The sequence below is a fragment of the Nanorana parkeri genome, unplaced genomic scaffold (assembly GCF_000935625.1).
Source record: "Nanorana parkeri isolate BGI_ZX_2015 unplaced genomic scaffold, ASM93562v1 scaffold386, whole genome shotgun sequence".
NCBI lineage: Eukaryota > Metazoa > Chordata > Amphibia > Anura > Dicroglossidae > Nanorana > Nanorana parkeri.
In genome coordinates, this window is record NW_017306654.1 from 297,261 (window position 1) to 303,493 (window position 6,233).

The following is a 6,233-nucleotide window of genomic DNA, read 5'->3' on the forward strand; positions in this document are numbered from 1 at the left end:
ATGCATTCAACCTAGTGCACACTACAGTGCGCTAAAGTGCTGCCTGCCTCATTTTTTCCACAGAGTTCACCAATGCAATGTGAACTGTCACAATAGAAAGCAGCTTCTTGCCGTGTTCATGTGCATGGATTGTGCAGTCCAATGCATTTGATGTAAACAAGCCCCTTAAACTTAAAACATTATTTATGCATATTTTATGTATTATTAATCATTGCTTTTACAAGAAGTTTGTTCAGGATGTTCACATTACTACATCATATTGCTTATGTTCTATGTCAGATTGTCTGGTATTGTGCAATAATAGGCCTCTAGTCAGGAATTATACGGGCATGAAGTGTTGAATTGTGGTTAAAAAGGTGAATCAGTCAGCTAGTTTGCGCACAGTGGGAAGCTAGGAATACAGATGTATGGGCGGAAGGCAGATCTCTGTGCTGATACATATTTTAGGCTGCACGTAAACTATTAGTATTTTTCCATTCAACCCTATGGGCTGAATATGAAAAAACACTCAATTTCCATATTCACGGCATGGATGGAGGAAATATTTCCTGCTGTTTATTGTATTCTGACAGTGGTAGATGTGCTGCTTTCAGAATACCTGAACAGTGACTTCAGTCACTGTTTCAGCGAAGCATTTTTGGACTGGGGGTGTGGCTGGCCGACACATGTGGAAGGAGCTTCGGCGCTGAATCCTGTCTGTATCCGTGCAATCTTCCATTGTACTCACCTCAAAGGGTTTGGATCCTTTTCTGCGTGCCTCCCTGCTTCCTCCAATACTATCTTGCTGGTCTTCATGGTTCGGGATACCACCATGATAAAGAAGAACGATGCTGGCTTTGGTACAGGCCCCACCTTCCAAGATGGCAGCGGGAACGGAGGTACTAAGTCTGTTCCCCAGACACCCTCAAGAATTTTTGGACTGGCTTCTTCGACAAAAGTCAATTGAAAAATGAACTTTTGTTGAATGGAGAGCTACCGCCAGGGCCAACACACTGTTCGTATTTTGAAACTTGAGCAGTGTATGGTCAGCTTTAGTTTCAAATCAAGCTTAAATGCTGGCAGGCAATAGCTCATCATCAGCTGTAGCAGGACCAGCCATCCTAGCCTAGAAGTTTATCACAGAGGTTATTGTCCTAAGACATGTTTCTGCTTTTGTGGATTTCATTGCCTAGATATCCCAGGAGTCATAGTGTAATATTCCTTACCAGGGCAGTTTTCTTTTTGAGTGCGTACATGGATTTTTCCATTGCTTTGTTTTTAGTGTAGATGGTTCTACTTTGGCCGGAGCAGTCCTCCTACAGTGATTGCCATATAAGGGCTCTTAATGTTTGCCGAAGTATCTCCGTTAATTGTTTGATTCTGCTGACCGTCCTTTGGGAACATTCACATTTATTTTTTCCAGGAAGCTAATAGATTTGTAACCTTTCCATGTGCAATTAATGATTGTACAAGATACAATCTCAGGAGAAAAGTGTGCTGAGTATTCCTCATAACAATCTAATATTATAAAATACATTGTTACAATGCTTCCATAACTGCTTTTCAGTCTCTGTTTAGACTAGAGCATTAATGCACCTGGATTGTCATCACTATTGTTTTCAGGCAGCTGAAGCTGGCTATACACTAGTATATTTCTGGACAAACTTTTGTAAGAAAGATCTTTCTTTTTCACCCAATAATGCCATTAGACACTTGATTAATGGCAATCAAAACTTTGATTTTATCTTTTGATTTTGGAATGGATGGGTGATGTTTTTGCATATATCTACTGCTAGCAAGCACTATATATGCAAAAACATAAAAAAATAAAAACTTTTCAAAAGGGTTAAAACTTACCTGTGTCTCTGCTGTGCGCTCCCGTCAGAAGATCTGAAGATTGTCGGGTGGCCGCAAAGGATCATGGGGCGGGCGCATGCGCTACTACAGATCCTCTTCAGAAGAGGAGAGACACTGGGTAAGTCAATGCAGCAGTGTGCACCCGCACAGACTCCGTGGGACAGGAAGAGATAGGAATCAGCCGGCACCAGCGCTGGAGGCACTCCTGAAAACTATTGTAAAGAAGAAGATGATCGGATCAAGAGGCATCATTTGAGGTAAGTCCTTACACTAGCATGAGGGGGGGATTTTGCCTTGAATGTCACTTTAATGGAACATTTTGTTTGTCTGTATTCGGGTAGTCAGAGTTGTGCTCTTCTCGGATGATTAAGAAAAGCTCCCTTTCTTTGGCTCCAGAACCATGAAGCTGACACTTGTCATTTAATTTTGTAAACCTTTATTAGTGTTTAAACTGTCACATGTGGAAGGAATAATTTGTGATGCTAATGGTATGTGAGACTACAGTTGGAATATAAAGATCAAGATCAACATCCCTCGCCTACATGTTGTAACAGGCCAAAATCAAGTCAGGCCAAACAATAATATCTGTACATTATGAACAATTCATACCATGATGTATATCATCATAAAAGCTGGAGGCTGAAAAAAAAAAAAAAAATACTCACTATAAAGAGAAAGGTCAGTGGCCATTATGTATAAAATAAAAAGAATGTGCCTTTGGTGCCTACAACAGCCAGTCATATTTTTTCTTTTTATTGCGAACCTGAACTAGAAATTAACAATTAAAGTGACATTAAACTCAGGAGTTAAATCTTAAAAATGCATTCAAGCACCCTAACTATTAACAAAAATGTATCTTATTTGTGTATTATGCAGCTGTAGATTCTCAAATCATCTCTGAATTGGTATACAAATAAGTGTCGTCCTCAAAAAATCTATAGCCCCTGAAGAAGTCAATCAGGATGTAACATGTGTAGGGCGGAGTCTCTGTGACATGACACCAAAGAGAGAGGTGATTGCGCTCCGGGCTTGTAAAACCTTGTCCCTGGTGGATTTAAAATCCTATGAGTATTTTTGTAAATAAAGCAGTATTTGAGTAGAAATCAGTCTGAACTATGATTTGCTTTATTTTTTAATACACTGAGTGGTATTGGCAGCGGATGCAGTATTAGAAGAAGGCACGGGGATCAATGCTAATGTGGGTTCCCTGCCCAGAAGTAACAAGGGAGCTGCTCATATGGACCTGTGATTAGGTTTGGGAATATCAAGTACCTGACTGGAGATTCAGCTGAGAAGGGGGTTGCCCGTGCACCTCTTGTCTCACACCTCTGGAAGTAGGGACAGGGGATGTAAGGACAGAGTGGGGCACAGGTGCTGATACTGGTGGCTGGCCGGTTCTTGAGCAGGCGCTTAAGTGCATTGGACCAGCTGGTGAATCGGCAGGACCGAGATGACACCGGGACATCTTGAAACCAGAGCAGGCAACGGGTATGAGGCCAACGGAGCACTGGCAGGATGTTGTTGCTCAGGATGCTGATGGAGCGATCCACCAAGTGGCAGACCAGGAGGGAAATCAGGTTGAAGTCGAGGTCATACGTAGGAAGCCGAGTCTTGAGGTGCGGTATCAAAGATCAGGAGCTGGGTCAGGAAACATAAGCCAGGGTCATACACAGGAGATCCGAGAGCAGAGGTACTGAATCAGGAGGAGGAGGCGAAAGGCGAAGACAATTGGTCTCAAGCAAGGTTCATACACAGGACGTCAGGATACAAGAAGAAAGTACAGGGCACACAGGGACAATCTGAAGACCACTCAGCAACTTGGTCGTGGCTTCATGTCTGTTTAAATATGATAGTGTGCACGCTTATGAGTGTGCACCTGTACGCTAACGAGCACACTTCCACACGCGTGTGCGCTTTTGCATATAAATGTTCCCTATGCGAGGGTTCACGTGCTAAAGTGCATTTTCCAGGAACTTTAGACGATGAATTGCATACTTGTGTGCGTGCACGTTTTTGAGCAGGAGTCCATCTGCAGGTAAGTTTCTTACAGGGAATGAGGTGAGGAGCCACTTGTGCACTGATTCACGGTGGAGGAGACACAACAATTGATTCTAGATCCACGGCGGTGGTTGTTCTTTCAGATTGAAGGAAGTGCTTCTTATTCATTGTGGTTTGCAGTTACAGCACAGTTTCTTCCCACTTTTACTTATTAATTGTGATAACGTTTTAAATGAAGAAACTGATGACACTTTATAATTGACAGACTATTATATGATATTATTGAACACTAAAGTTTATAGGACACTGATTGTAGTGCGGTTTTTCATGTGGACCATTCACTGCGTTTTCAGCACAGTTCTTTGTATTGGCGATTTATGCACTGGTTTTGATGCGGATTATTAATTGTTGTACGAATCAAGAACTAAACAAAAGAATGTCTATACCAAACAATTTAAAATGTGGTCAGAAAGAAGTAATGTGAGCTTGACCTTCAGGCCTTGTTCATAAACATTGCAATACTTATGCAGGAAAGTAAAACATTTACGAAAATTGGAATGCATAGTTACTGTCATTATGCAAAGCATACGGTATTAGTAACAGATTAATTACGTGAAAATAAAGGCAGAATATAACATTAAGTCCAAAACCTATAGACCAATACAGAGAAAAGGAAGATAAAGAAAAGACAAGAAGGAGGCATAGATAGAAAGGAAAAAGGGGGTTAGAAATAGAGACCTACCTCACCTCAGGCCATCAAGAAGAGGCAAAGGAAAGCACCTGTCTCTTCTATCCACTAGAGACAGAATCCTCCAGTTCATCCCATGCTTCCCAGATTTTATTGTATGAGTTCATAGTGTTGTTCAACCTAGCCGTCAAGTATTCCAATTTTTAACATCTTTTATTCGAGTAGAGAGATCCATGTCCGGGGGTGGAGTGCAGCGCTTCCAATGGAGGGCAATAAGGCAGCATGCTGCCGTAAATATATGAGAAGCTAATTTTTTGTCAAAGTAATGTAGCCCTTCTACGGAGAGACGTAATAAATAATAAAGAGGAGCTAAAGGAATTTTACTCTGGAGAAGACTCTCCAAGAGAGCTTGAACATTCCTCCAGAATGGCTTGATTCAATCACACTGCCAGAAAATAGGTAAAAGAGAACCAGTATGGGACATACATCACCAACACATTGACGAGACACTGGGATAAATACAGTGAAGATATTCAAGAGAATGATACCAATGATAGAGTATCTTATACTGATTCTCGTATTCATAGCACAGTTTTCATGTGATCTCTTTTAGCACATTGTAATTAAGGACACCGTTTATTTATTTATTTATGTACATTAATATAGATCTATAGATTATTGAGAGCGACACTTATTTGTGTAATAGTTTCAATAGTGTAATTTATCACTTAGGCCCCGTTCACATTGAGCGATTTTTTATCGCTCTCCAATGATTCTCAATGGAGCAAAGGGTCCTGCTGTCGCGGGTCGTGTGTCGCTACAGCAGGACCCTTTTTGGAGCGGATTTAGCCGCAATTCAAGCTTGCTCAATGCAAGCATTTGCGCGATATCGCGCGACAAATCGCGCGATATCGCGCAAAATGCAAATCGCGCTACAAATTTGTAGCGCGATTTGAAAACCGCTCAATGTGAACGGGGCCTTAGTGTTACAGCTTAATTCACACAGGGACCAGGGGGAACAAAAGTAGCACCCTCCAGAAGGAAGGACAATGTCAGCACCAATTCAGAGATGATTTGAGGATCTACAGCCGAGTGATACACAAATAAGATACATTTTTCATAATAGTTAAGGTACTTGAATGTATTTTGAAGATTTAACTCCTGAGTTTAGTGTCACTCTAAAATATTATTGGTAGCAACACAAAGCACTTTCTATATACAGTAAACTCCGGACTTACTTTAAATGATGTCTCTTGATCCGATCATCTTCTTCTTTCCAGTAGTTTTCAGGAGTCCCTTCAGCGCTGTACCGGTCTCTGATCCAGCGCAGACTCCTCGAGTCCCACGTTGTCTGTCCACGTGCACGCTCCTGGCTGCGTGCATGGACTTACCCTGTGTCTCTCCTCTTCTCCCGGCCGAAGATCTCTACTGCGCATGCGCCCTCCTCATGATCCCTCATGGTCGCTCGAGAATCTTCAAATCAACAGCCGGGAGTGAGCGGCGAAGACACAGGTAAGTTTTTACCTATTTGGTAACTTTTTATTGCTTTACTTGCTAGCAGTAGATGTATGCAAAAAAAAACAACGAAGGTTTAATTGTATCTTAATAGTAACGCTCAAGCAACCAGAGACTACAGTTATCCAACATCTACCAATCCCTATGGGTACTGGATAACTGAGAGTTTTTGTATATATATATATATACACATATA